Raw genomic sequence first — 15,342 nt, 5'->3', positions numbered from 1 at the left:
CTAGAGGATCACGTCTCCCTCACACCGCATCATCCAGTCATGCTTGGATGTGTGTTCATAGCGCCAACCCTCACTTGCAAACTGAGATGCTCTATGTCTTCGGCTTGTGATGTACATAGTCCCCTTTGATGAATATGAGCTTTGCCCTCAAGATGGGCCACTTTGCAAAATTTGGTGCCATGTCGTGTTAAGGAGTCCGTGTCAAGTATGTGTGAGTTGAGAAACGGTGTTGTGATGTGATGTGTTGCAGTCTTGCAAAATGTCTCTAAGGATTCAAAGGTATGCCCCACGCGGGACTCCAAGGGTCGGAGGACCTTCATAGCATCTATGAGGGTAGTGGTGCTTGCTCCATCGAAACACTCCTTGGAGATCCAAGGGAGAGTGAGGTGAGCAATATGGTCCCCGCATCCCTCTTACTATATGCAAGGAGTGTCTCATAAGCAATGCCATGTACCCCCTGTCAAAAGGTTAGGCGTAAGCAACTTGTGGTGATCCTTGTCAGTCACACACACATACATAGGAGCCGATTTTGAGCAGTGCTTGAAGCTTTTGAGACCGTTTTTGGAGCAAGAAGTGCCTGAGGAGTGCCAAAGACAAAATTTTCATGAAAAATCAAACAGTGGTGGCAGATGGTTGAACCAGAGTTTTCCTAGATGCATTTTGATCGGAGGTCATTTGACCCCCCATTTAATCCCTGCAAGGTTTGGCGCAATAAAGTAGCTACTGGATCCGGGAGCCAAAAAGTACAAGATAGAGGCCAAGATGATGGATTTTGATGTTGCAAATCCTCCTGTCTAGGCGGATCTCAAATCTGAGTCTGTTTTGGCCTTTCAAAACCAAAATATCCACTTATTGGGAAGTGTGAACACAAAGGACATGAACTGATTATTTTAACATTAGGCATTAATTAAAAGAGCTTAAGCTCAAAACCAAAGAAACTGATGAGAGGGGGGGTAAATGTTTTTGTGCCCTCTCAAAATCTGATCAGTGCCTCTCCGATTCACATCCATCTAGAGAGAGAGAGAGAGAGAGAGAGAGAGAGAGAGAGAGAGAGAGAGAGAGAGAGAGAGAGGAAGGAGATGACTATAAGCTTGCCAATTTTCATGGAGGATTAAGAAATCTAAATGTTTAGTCTTTCTCTCTCCTCTCTCCTCTCTCCTCTTTGCGACTGTTCATATGCATCAATTCAAGAGAGAAGGGGGAGGATTGTGATGATAAATCCGGAGAAAATGATGATGTTGCAATGATGGAGGACGTAGATTTGGCTGAGAGAGTGCACCAGTGGCAAAAAGAAAGTGTCAACGGCCTCTCGTCTATGAGATACGAGCCTCAAAAATCACGGTTTCTATGTGTAAGTGAGCAGTTCTTTTGTTTTATGGAACATGATTGAAGAAAGTGCTTGATTTTGGTTGTTCTCAATTTCTCATGTTACATTCTCTCTGAAATATGAAAGAAAACTAGAAAATACAATGATATAATAATTTCCTGCAAAACACGCAAAACTCGCAAGTTGCGGTTTTTATAAAATAATGAAATTTGGAGTTTTTGTTGAGTGTTTTGGGGTCGTATGGGATAGAAATTGATATGAAAATGATGTTAAGTGTCCTTAATCAATAAGAACTCATAACTTTGAAATATCATAATTTTTTGGACAAAAAATGAAAAAAAATAGGAAAAATAAGGGGAATTTTAGTTTTTGCACCTAATTTTTTTAAAAAAAATACATTTGATGTTCACGAGTGTATCACAAGGCTGGAGCATGAGGATTAAGCCTCACTAAAGTCTTGTTCCGATGTTATAGTATTTTTTATCAAAATTTATATGAAAATTTACATTAAAATGGACCCTACGCCTATCCAACGAATGCAAAACCTAACTAGTATGGGGAAGAGGATTTGTGAAAGTGGTTAGTTGCTAGAAATGATTAAAATTCTGATTTATTTGTCTATGCACAACATATAGGACGGATTATCATTTGAATTCAGGAGACTATTAGCATGAAGAGATTCGATGCTAGTCTCTTTCAATGCAGCACTTTACCTAACTAGTTTCTAGTGATAAAATGCTTGAGCACAATGGTCATCCACACTTCCATTGAGCATAACATGGTATCAAACCTAGATGCATTGCAATTGTTTTTCAAACATTGACCTACGTGGAGTGTGTAAGAAACCTGAGCTGTAGGGGTAGATGAATGGTTTCTTGAGGCAAGCTTGGTAAAGAAACATCAAATCTCCTGGATCGTTCAAAATATATAAGAGGGGAGGTTGTTCGTATGTTCTTTATATTAAAGTAGTGCATTGAGGGGCCAATTTCTGAGGTGTAGGAGAGCTACAGTGGGGACATGACATTCAGCTTAGGAGTTGCCTCCTATGTTTGTGTTAGGTGGTATATATATACCAAGATGTATGGGATCTCCCTCTGAGGAGTAAGGAAGGGAAATCGTTGGACTATGCTCCATTAGAAATGCAATATCTCTAGTAGCGATTAGGGTAGTGTGCCCTTGGATGCTCCTGGCTGTGAGGCCGTGTGGGGTTTTCTTGTGAGTGCTATAGAGGCCTGGCTAGTTCCTATAACCAATGTGCAGCCCGTTATAGGTCCCGACATTTAGCCTTCAAATAGTTCACTCGCCCTTGTGTACATAAAACCATAATACTACAAGGAGTTCATTCAAAATATAACAATTTTATACTACTCGAGCACCCAATAATTAAATATCCTTTGCGCATCATACATACTCTTCAAATATCATATCTTATCCTAATAATATACCATGCTAAACACAAATCATATTAGTCTATGCCATTTAACAACCAATGTCATATGTAGCCCTACCCACAACAAGTTACAATCATGCAATAATCAAAAGATGTTAAAAATACATAAACAACTAATAAAATAAATCATCTTCTTATTTTCTTATAATTTATTATAATTGTTATAACCTTTTTGAGGGGTTAAAAAGCAACTATCCTCAATTGATAAAAATAATCAACAGATAAATGCAAGGGTGTCCAACCACATGCACGTATTGCCTTAATGTAGTGAATATCCATCTCTCTCTCTCTCTCTCTCTCTCTCTCTCTCCATCTATCTATCTATCAATCATAGTTCCATGTAGCAATCTCTCTCTTTCTCCCCCCCTCTCTCTCTCTCAATCAGCAACTTCTCACTTTCTCCCTCTTACACTCACCATATGCTGTATGATGTTTGATGCATATGTTCTATAGACAGTACTATATGGAGTGGAAGTGTGGGAGGGAGCATCTTCTCATTTGCATGGAACGACATTGAGAAGCTACAAAAATCTTTTATTCGTAGACATTTGGGCATCAAAAGCACCACACCATATGTACTTATGCTTTTGGGAACTGGTTGTTGGCCAATTGAGGTACATGCTATGATCCGAGTATTGAGATATGCCACCTGAGTATGTCAAATGGATGATAGTAGGCTCCCCAAATAGGCATGGAATGCTAGCACACGCCTACAAAAAATGTGGAAAAGTAAAGTGCTTTCAACAAGATGGGTGCTAGATATGTGAAAATGGTTTAAAGGGTGGGCAATGGATAGATATCTAGATATGGCATCCAAAGATATATGCATGGAAATATTTCAATCACACCTCTTACGAGCATATCAAGCAAAACATCACAGAAAGGGAGCAAATGGCAAACTTGCTTATTACAGTATGCATATCTATCCTTCATGTTGGGAATCCTACATGCAAGCAGAGGCACACATGCAGCCATACATAGCCAACTTGCTCTCAGTGGTATTTATACGGAGTATTGCACGACTTCAAACTCAATCACACGCTTTACTGATCGAGATAGGTGCATGGAGTGGATAGACAAGAGAGACAAAGGTTATGCAAGCTGTGTGTACTACATAGTGTAGAATCAGAGGAGCACATGATTATGACATGCCGAGCATATGCACACATACGGGTTGACTTTGATATCCCTTTATAAGGGACACTTCACTAGTTTTTGACCACTACTCCTATATCGAAGTTAGGGGCTCTCATCACCCGCATGTTACGCTTTCGGGAGAACCATGCTACATAGATCATTCTTTCACCGTAGCTACCCTTTTCTACCATGGGGGAGGAGAATCATTGTATATCTGGAAAGGTCCCATGGATCATAATTTGGCTTTCTGGGGATGATAATAAACTACTCTACTCTACTCTCTCTCTCTCTCAAAGAGCAACTCCTCTCTTTCTCTCTCTCTCTTACACACACATACACACACTTACACACACACTCTCTCTCTCTTTCTCTCTTTCTCTCTCTTTGTGTTGCTCACAAACACATGCACACACATTCTCTCTCTCTCTCTCTCTCAAATAGCAACTTCTCTCTTTCTCTCCCTCTTACACGCACACACACATACACACACACACTCTCTCTCAATTAGCAACTTCTCTCTCCCCCCTCTAAATTTTACAAGGGTCATCCATTCGTTTTTCACAACCCTCTTAATTTTTCAAGGCGAAGTTTTGCACGAGGTCCAATCTCTTGAACGCTTTTAGTTGTTAGTATTAGGATGAAAAGAATAAAATATTGTTATTCTCACATCCATATATACATTCACATACATCTCACTTTTATGTGCATGATTTGCTATTACATCTCGATATAGCACTTCCATTGTGTACACATAAGGGAAGCTACATCACACATATTTTCACTACTTTCAATTGAGCATTATTGTGTGGACTTACTACAAGAGGATACAATATCACACAATTTGTTACACTTTTTGTAATAACGTGTGATATCTATTGTTTCTCACATTGTTTGAATAGTTAATACTGAGACAATAATATTACCTCATTGTTACTCAATCCAGTGTGCACATATACATTCACATGCATGCATGTTTCTACACTCAATCCTTCCTTAGATAGTTTGCACATGCTTTACTTACACATCTTGTAGTACTGCAATTGAGCACATGCTTATACATAATCTCCTTCACTTGCACATTCCTCCCTCTTTTTTACACATCTTATAGTACTGCAATTGAGTGAATTCCTATATACCATCTCCTTCAATGCACATTCCTCTCTCTATCTCCTCTTCCCTCTTATCCTCATTTCATTGTGCTTGTAAAAAAAATACAATCAAATAATTTAAAAAGTATATATTCATCATGCATGTTAAATATCAATCGAATTCCATTGCTAGAGGGTAGAATTGGTGATTCCTAACAAATTCTAGGACTAAACCATGGAAGCACGCTAGCTTGGGTTAGGTAGCGAAGCATGTGCTTCAAGAGGATTATGTCCATGGGGCTTCCCTCAAATGGGGTTGGGCATATAAAGGTGGTCGATGGATTTATCTACAACTTCTCCATGCTGTCATCCACAAATAGTGTTGTTGTTGGGCTGAAGTGCATGCCATCAAAACATTTAAGGACAAGGGGCTTTGTGTAACTTCTTCCAAAAGAAGTGGCCGTGGGAGTGCTCTGCACTTTCCTTGTCCATATTGAAATACAAAGGTTGGTGCTTGCTTTGACGACTTCACACATTCACTTCTAACCAGTTGGAGTAGATCACTTAAGTTTTCTTCCTTCATGGGGCTCTAGATGGCAATGACAAAGAATGTAGATGTTTCCTTCAAAAAGCTTGCAAGTCCTTGCTAGAAAATCACCCACACTACCCACTTCTAGGGGCTTCACTGATAATGATTCCTTCTACTTTGGTTGCCTATGTAGAAGCACCCCATTCATATCAAACATAAATAATGTTTGGATTATGGGAGGTAGCTATACATGCGCATGTGGAAGGGTGAGCACCCATGTATTGGCATGACAAAAAGAGCACCACATTATAATCAAATATTGTACAAGTTTATGTGAATTTGTTACCTTTGCTTTTAGATTTCTTCCATCTTCAACAAAGAGATAAAAACATGCAATTTGTCTTTCGGAATTTAGCACTACTGATGCGAGGTCACCACATCCTACATTGCAATCTAAAATAGTGTCCCCTTCTTCTGTGTATATTTGCAAGAACAAGCTCCAAAAAGCCTTGCCAAGCTGCTTGCCACCTATAGTATGTGGTATTCATATAAGGGATTAGGAATCTACTAAATGTCTACAAAACATCTTTGCAATAGTTTAACAACATTGGATCTCATGCTTATCTCTCAGTGGGGATCCTAATGTATCTCGCACCCACTCATTCACAGTAATGTTGTCTATTGTGAACTTTGGAGGGATGATTCCATTGTAAGTGACATCTAAACACATATGCACTAGGATATGTATCACATGTATGTGAATTTAAAGCATGAAATACTAATTTTAGCAATTGCACTCATTGAATGAAGCCATCAATAATTACACATAAACAATATCCAACATTACCATATCATGACTTTAAAACTCTCACCTCTCTATCTCCAATGACACTGTCATGCATCTCACAATGAACAACCTGTGCTATGCATAAAACCCAACATTTCTATTGTGACTCCATCCATTGGGTGTCCATTCTCCACAACCTGCTCGACAAGCTCTACCATAGAGTGTGTTGTGGCAAGGAAAAGTAACATCCCTATGTCCTTGAGCACATGATGATCAGCTAGATGCATGGCATCAATTGAATCTCCTTTAGTATATGGGAGCTCCATGACAGAATTCCATCTCTCAATCCATGCACGACATTATCTTTAGGGAGATGAACAACCATGATATCTCATGTTGTGTTTGTGGTTTCTTCCTCAACCACAACCATCTTGTGTTGGTTGACCTCCTCCAATGCCTTTACCAACTGGGGGAATGCCTCCCTCACTTTTCTGATCATTTCGTAATGCAATTCCTATCTCGAATGGGTTGCATAGAATTATATACCACTCCACCTTCTCCATCATAGTAGCATGGGTAAGAGCAACTTACATGGGGTCTTCCATGCAGCTTTTAGTGTGGACATCTACACATTGACTTCTCGATTAGTAACATATTCTTCTTACTAAATGTTACTATAGATAATATTCTTGATACACATTTTCTTGCTTGTGTGTGTGATTGTTACATCTTGCACCATTGTAGCTTCGTGGGAGATAATGTCTTGCTAGGGGACTTTCACATGACTTTTAGTATGGCCCTTTGCACTATGACCTCACAATTAGCAACATATTCTTCCTTCAAAATGTTACTGTAGATAGTATTCATGAGGCATGTTAATTCACCAGTGTCTATGGCTAATATATCCTCTACTATTATAGATTTATAAAAAAAAATTGTGTCCCCCTCTACAAAAAGATAGACCATTCTTATTGACATCGTATTGTGGGAAAAAAAAACCACAAGTCACGCTTGTTTATTGGTAGTTGCCATGTCCCCTAGCATGGCTAGTTTGTGCTCTTACATTCTTTCCTTCCCTACATAGGGATACACATCATTATTAGTATCATATAATGATAGAATATTTAAAATCTATGATGTCATCCAATCATGGCATGTGTGAATTTATGAGCTTTGTTTCTTTACCTATCTGCGCATGAGCCAAGTCTATTGTAACCTCAAATCCAAGACCTTCAGTTCTTCCACTCTCTGCATAGTTAATCATATTCTTATTGTTACTTTAGTGATGAAGAAGATTTATGTGCCTTCACATCATGAGTTTTGTTCATAAGAAAGCTTACCATCTTGGTTCTTTGTAATACATGTGTCAATTTGATGCGATGCTATGTCCTTGGTTATTGCCTCACCGCTTCTCATAAATCACTATCATACATCTCTCTATAATGGTGTGTAAGATAAGACTCTCCACCGCAAGATCTTGAAGAACTTGCTCTATCCTTCTATCCATGCCAATGACATGGACCTCTCCTCGGTGGTGCCTTTCACTACAAATCAAGTCCATTGAAAATATGTCAAGGGATGGAACAATATAGATCCTTTAGAACAATATGGATGAACATGTTATAAACGACAGATTTGCAAGTTTCAGTTGTCTTATATCCATTGCTTGAGTGCATTGTTTGTTGAATCATTGGAATTGCGATATGCACTTTAGTGGTATCGATCAAGGGGCATACATGGTTTGATGATCATGGTCCATATTCAATGAGATATTTTTACTACATGGATACAAGAGATATCTTGGATATAGTACTTCAAAACATAAAATCTTCTGGGTGTGGAGAAACCAAATTAATTGGTGATGAGGGCCGACCTCTATTTGGTCTTTCTTTCACGATATTAGGTGTACATTTGCTCTTCTATTTTCTTTTTTCGACAAACATACTATTAATATCAGTTTCCTGTATACCCATCATAGTATCTTTATTAGGAGATAAAAAAGTGCAATATACACTTAAGAATGCAACTCATTTACTTGGTATGCCTTTGAAACCTCTTATCTCTTATCTTTATTTTTTCCTAGAGTATCTTTGGTACAAACCTTTCTCATTCGAGGGGTATTCATGATGCCATGAGGCATATTCCACAATGGATTTCGTAAAACTATTTATTTGCCACGGTGGATTTCGTAAAAATATATTTATTTTCCGGGGCTCGTACACAAGGTGAATTCCTTGTGCGGGAAATTGAAAGGGACGCATGTCCTTTTCGGGCATCATATTAGTTTAATGTGTACGTGGGTGATTCCATAGCAGGTGATTCTACAAAATACATATTTAAATTAATGGACATTTATGAGTTTAGAGTGCACTCATATTAAAATAAGATTAGGATAGAGTTCCAACCTATTTAATTATTTTTTAGATAAAGACTACTAGGTATTCACTTTTGTGGGTTTCATCTTATTATTTTCTAACAATTGTGAATGCTTCAGTTGATGTGTAGAGCAAACATCAATGGCGTTGGGAAGTACCGGGTGATTATATGTATTCAGATTACCTACAAGAATTATTATTTTTAATGAGCCTACGTCTTATCATTAAATGCGTTGCGCCAATATTTATTTAGGCGCGCTTATTTATTAAAGCACTTGACAAACATTTATTATTTTGTATGTGCATAGGCGCTCGGTTTAAATATTCCATTATAGGACATTGTATTTGGGCACAACCCGACTTTTTGGACACTCAAATGCTTTATTCTTTATTTGGGCAAAAGGAAACACAAAGGTCAAAAGCATGCTAATTGTAAATTGGGCTATTTTTTAGCTTGGAGATTAATAAATTTGTAAATACATGCATTGTGGAGCAATATTCACACAAGGCATGGGGGGAGATTGTACCCAATTTGTCTTTTTGTCTCATGTCATGCAAACCTCTCTTCTTGCTTTATGAGCTTTTGTAGAGTTCTTTGTTTTGGGGACCCTTCGACGTTCATTATGTGTGCATACAACATCTAATTTGCGCACCAGCGGTATCAGAGCAAAGCTGAGATCAAGGACTTCCAATCGCTTACCATCTCGCATGAAGGCAAAGCTCCTAGAACAAACGGGCTTTACAGATTGTTTGTGATGAACCATCAATACGAGCATGTTCTTGGTGGTGAAGAACCCCCTACAATACTTTCAGATTGCGAAGGACCACTCCCAAGAGGCGGAGAACCACTTCTCAATCTCCTTTGATAATGAATTTTCTTCTTAGAGAAACATATAAGAAAATTTTATTAAGTTTAAGCTTTTAATCTTAAAAAGCTTAAGAAATAACTTAAGCTTCCAAATTTCAACGACAGCTGTGGAAGGACGAACTACAGGAGGGCGACGATTCGGTTCAGTACATGCTGTTGTCCTATTTGATTAGATTAAAAACAGTAAGCTTTTAAAAAGCTTAAGGTTATTAAGCTTATTAAAGCTTAAAATTTTCAATCTTAAATCTCCTTCCTAGTGGGTGTTTACAACGAGCTCTTCCCGAACCAGTTCCAAAAACTTCAGCAAGCCTCTGTTTCTACCTGCACTTTGGCAGAGTTGAATTTCTAGTAAGCAGACTGTCATATGCAGTCTATTTTTTTCTTTTCGAAGAAGACCATCATTGATTGTTATACTCACAAAAGAAGCAAGATCATTAAAGCTATATTTAAAAAAGGCAAGCCTTGTAAACCCAAATTTGAGCTACGCTCATCCTCCTAACAAGATTTCGAGTGTGAGGTCGTTTGAGATTTTGCAGGATGTCCGATCAAAACATGAAAGATTCTATGGGTGAAGGTGATTTGTCAAAACCAACCATGGAGTAAAAATTGGACCTAATCATGATGCAACTTCAAGAAGAGCAAAGAGAACGTCAAAATTTGCAAGCACAACTAGCCACACTTCAATGATCCACTGTCGATCAAGACAGAGCGCAACCTGAAGATGTTATTCGACGTATGATTGATGCAACACTAGATGCACAATCTCTCAGGAAAGAAGCCAAGATAAATAAAAGAAATTTCAAATTCCATACTTTTAATGGGCAACGTGACGGAAAAACTATTCTCACTTTTATCAATCAATTTGATGATTATTTCCATGAAGATCAATATGATGAAAAAGATAAACTTAAATGTGTCACTAACCATCTAGTAGAGAGAGCATCATTATGGTAGACTATCGTCCGCAAGAGTATTGATTGTCCCTCTACTTGGGAGGCCTTTCAAATGAATTTTTTTCAGAATTTTCTTCCACCTCAATTCCATGAAAAAGCTATCAAATAGTGGGATCTTCTGCAACAAAAAGATCGTGAATCCATACCACAATACATTGAGTATTTCTGGAGTGCTTTACTACAACTTTGAATGCTTGAATATGTTCTTGAGGTGATCCATAAGTTCAATTCTAACTTCCGAAGATTTAATCAGAATCAATTTGTTTCTTCTTCTTTTTGTAAATCATGGACTCGACCCCTTACTTTACCATCAAACACAAGTTCAAACTCTAAGCATTCTCTCTAGCCAAATCCCAACATACCCAAATTTTCAGCCATTACCAATAATGTTTCCAAAGCAAAGCCTATAGTTTTCTACAAGTGTCAACAACCTAGAAACTTAGCAATGAATTGTCAATCTAAGAAGCAAGCTATTCAAATCAATTATTTGGGAGCGAATGAAGACAAAGATCATGAAGATATACCAAACTTCACTGAAGATGATGATGATATCGGTGATGCTTCAGATATTTTACTAGGTATTCCAAATCCTTATTCATTATTAATGATGAAATGTTTTGTGCATGGTCAAGAAAAGATTGTTTTGCATGATGATGGAAACACACATGATTTTATTTCCGCTAAGTTGGTAAAAAAATTGAATTTACCTATTGTTCCAACTCATTATCGCATAAAGGTTACATTCTTAGGCACTCGATACAATGGCACACAAGAAGTTCATATCATTGACTTAGAAATTAAAATTGGTGATTATGTGGAGCATAGAAATTTCTTGGTTGTGCCTTTGCAAGCTAGTGATATTATTTTAAGAATGCCTTGGTGTCACAAATATAATCCCGATATAGATTATTCCACACATTCCATGAAAATTTATTCTAACGGAAAACAAATCACATTACATGAAACACACACCTTTGATAATTTTCCATTGCTTAGTCACACATAGGCTAAACGTGCATTGAGAAAAGGTAGTAAATCATACTTAGTATGGGTGAATGACATTGGAGCTAAGGAAAATTAGATGCATCCTAGGCATGCACAATTTCTTTCACAATTTAAAGATTTTTTTGCTGTTGATTTACCACCTGGTTTATCACCTACACGTCATGAAGATCATAAAATAGACTTAATCCCAGGTTCTCAACCACCATGTAAAGCACCTTAAAAACACAATCAAATTGAATAGAAAGAAATACAAGCACAAGTTGAAGTCGAGGACTCATTAGGTCCAGTAGTTCTCCTTTGTGTGCACCTACCCTATTAATTAAGAAGAAAAATAATACCTATAGGATGTGCATTGACTATCGTTAAGAATAGATATCCAATCCCTAAGGTAGACGACGTCATGGATAAACTATAAGGAGCCACTATTTTTAGTAAGATAGATCTCAAATCTGGATATCATCAAGTACCAATGGATACACTTGACATTTTCAAAACTACATTTAAAACTCAATTTGGTCATTATGAATTCCTTGTTATGCATTTCGGTTTGACTAATGCACTAGCTACATTCAGTACTATGATGAATCGTATATTTTTAAAGTATCAAAATTGTGCGATTTTTTTCTTTGATTATATTTTGATTTTCAGTAAGAATGAGAATGAACATTGTGAACATCTATATTTGGTTTTCAAATTGTTGAAAGAAAATCAATTGTATGCTAACCCTGACAAGAGTAAATTTTTCCAAACCCAAATTGAACACTTAGGACACATTGTTTCTTCTAATGGTATTCGTGTTGATCCTAAAAAGATAGAGGCAATTTTGAATTGGCCAATTCCTAAAAGTATTAATGAGTTATGTTCTTTCTTAGGTCTTGCCAGATTTTATCAAAAATTTGTGAGAAATTTTTCATTGCTTTCATTTCCTTTAATGAAATTGTTAAAGAAAGGTGTGCTGCATCATTGGTTTGATAACCAACAAAAGACTTTTGATTTATTGAAACATGCTTTCACACATGCATCTATTTTGCAATTACTTGATTTTAATCGATCATTCTTCCTTAGTAGTTACTAGTGCTAGCGGATCACGAATAGGAGCTGTCCTTATGCAAGATTCACATCCCATAGCCTATTCTAGTTGCCAACTTAAACCATTTGAAGTGAACTATTCCACTTATGATAAAGAATTGTTAGCTGTAAGCCTTACATCAATGGAAATAGTATCTAATGGGATCTGAATTTATGATCAAAACTAACCAACAAAGTATCAAACATCTCCTTAGTCAACTAATTTTTTTTTATTGTCATATTAAATGGACTACTTTCATTCAAAAATTTCATCCACTTATCCAATATCAACCAGGAAGAGAGAATGTTGTTGCTGATGCATTGAGTAGAAGACCAAGTATCCATAGTATTTCCATTCTATCTTTTGATTCCCTTATTCCTATGAAGGATACCTATGACCATGACCCTAGTTTTCAAGCTGATTGGAACAAATTAGTTACTAATAAATGGATTCTAATTGATTCTTTGTCTTATTCTGATGTATTTATGTTCTATGAGAAGAGATTGTGTGTCACTGTTCCATTTAGATCATTAATGCTACACGAAATTCATTGTCCTCTATATCAAGGCCATAGAGGTATTATTTCCACTTTAAGAACATTGGTTGAAGATTTTTACTGGCCACAAATGGAATCTCATGTTTCTAACTTTGTTTCTGAGTGTTAAATTTTTTAAAGTGTCAAGTGACACCATGGTAAGCAATATGGTTTGTTAATGCCTTTACCAATTCATGAACGTCCATGAGAACATATTTCAATGGATTTTATAACTGGTTTGCCTAACACACAAGCTAATCATGATATGATTTGAACTATAGTAGATCCATTTGGCAAACAATCATCTCGATTTAAAAAACATTAACTGCATTAATATAGACAAACAAGAATAGCCTGTGTTCAGACATGCCCATCAATGTTTGAATTTTCTCATCAGAACTCTCCATGGCCTTCAATATCCTTATGCAATTTTTCTTATTTAGGTTTGAGAATGCCAATGTGTATACTCTATCCTCATTTAATACACCCCCCTCCCCGTTTTGGAGCCCCACTCTAAGCACAAGATAGTTTTGCATTTAAAAAAACATTGTTTCTCTAGACAAATGTAGTTTGAGTACATATCAATGGAAAGTACAAAGAGGTATCCTTACTGATACCACTTCTCTCCGAGACTCGGGTCTACAACTTTTAGCAAACATTGAGTTTTTTAAATGAGTTTTTCATTAACACTATAGTATGCCTCGCCCCACTTCGTTCTAAACTCAGAGTCGGAAAGCTGTGTCTGCTTGTGATTGATTGGCAGCACCGCCATATCATAATCGTCCTACACTTTGGTAATTAAGGATAACATTATTGCATTGGAAAAAAATGCATTAGGAAAAACATTGTTAAGTTAGCTTGAAGAACTACCTACCTTCCACATGATGTGGGAAAGTGCAATCAATGGTGCCTTGTACCATGCGGAAATAGGTGCTAGATTTCTATGTGCTGTTATCCATGCCTTTGCATTATTAGTTAACTTGTCAAAAATAGTTGTATGGTCAACCTACCTAGCATCCTTGCTTTGCAAACAAGGTATGGATATGAGATATGGACAACCTCCTTTTGTGCCAGCCTATGTATGTTCTATATCAAGGTCTCATGCATATTTCATTATCCATGTGACCCTTATCACATAAAGGCAATCCAAGCATGTGAGAAAATGGTCCAATTGCATACTTATTCATATGAGATATAGTTAACAAAATCTCCCCCTCTACCACACTTGTCACTTTCACAAGGTGACAATCAACATGCACATGTTGCCTAGCGTTATCTAGAAAGGTTGTTGCAAACAATCAATTATGTTAACGATGACATAAGCAACAAAGACATTGCAAAATGTTAAGGTCCTATGGTTTAGGGTCACTCACATGTGCATATCTCATTTATACATGTTGTTAGTTGATGGTTACCATCCCAAATATAAAATATGCAATTTGACAAAAAAGGCCCAATCAATGCCACTAATTTCTGCCTCAAAGCCCTCGTGCTTCTTTTTCCAATGGGGGTCCCACTCATTTCTAATCGTATCATCAAGCTCTTTGCACTAGTGCCTTGGAGTCTCTAATGATACTATGAATATACTCATTCCTCTGATGTACCCATTTCTAAAAAGGATCTCTGAGAGCTACTTGTACCTTGATGTGACTTGTTTTATTTCAGGCATGGAAACCAAATGACAGAATGGGATGGGTGGCAAAGGGATGGATGTAACATCTCTTATAAGTACTCACCATCAACATTTCCAACTAGTCTTCATCAATGCATACTTGCACAATACGTTTATCGCAAGTGATTGTGAGAGTGGTCTCACCAATTGTATCTGCAACCTCTATCATGTGCTTCTTTTCAACTCTTTGTGTTCGCTTCTTCTTGCTTTGCGTGCAACCATGCCCATGTTGTGGACTAAAGGACTTAATGCTTTCATGGTCATCACTTTCCTCTCGTTAGTATCACTCTTCAATACTATGATATTTATTTTTCCCTTCCTCATTTGTCTCATTGAAGCATGTCCACCTTCTCTTGATGTCACTCCTTCCCCACATGCAAGTGCAATGTCTGCATGTAGCTCGGTAGATGTCAATGATAGCGTTTGTGTCGCTCTCTCTCTTGCTTTTGAAGGGCGACTCCCCCCTTGCGATTGCATGCTATTAGTGGTGACAACATCATGTCCTGCTCTAGGTTGTGGATGCAAGTCAAGTGTCCTTGGAGACGCA

Source organism: Lygodium microphyllum, chromosome 3 (genome assembly GCF_053477565.2).
Source record: "Lygodium microphyllum isolate KBCC chromosome 3, Lygodium_microphyllum_v1.1.10, whole genome shotgun sequence".
NCBI lineage: Eukaryota > Viridiplantae > Streptophyta > Polypodiopsida > Schizaeales > Lygodiaceae > Lygodium > Lygodium microphyllum.
The sequence above is the reverse complement of the archived record's forward strand: the minus strand, read 5'-3'. Positions refer to the sequence as shown.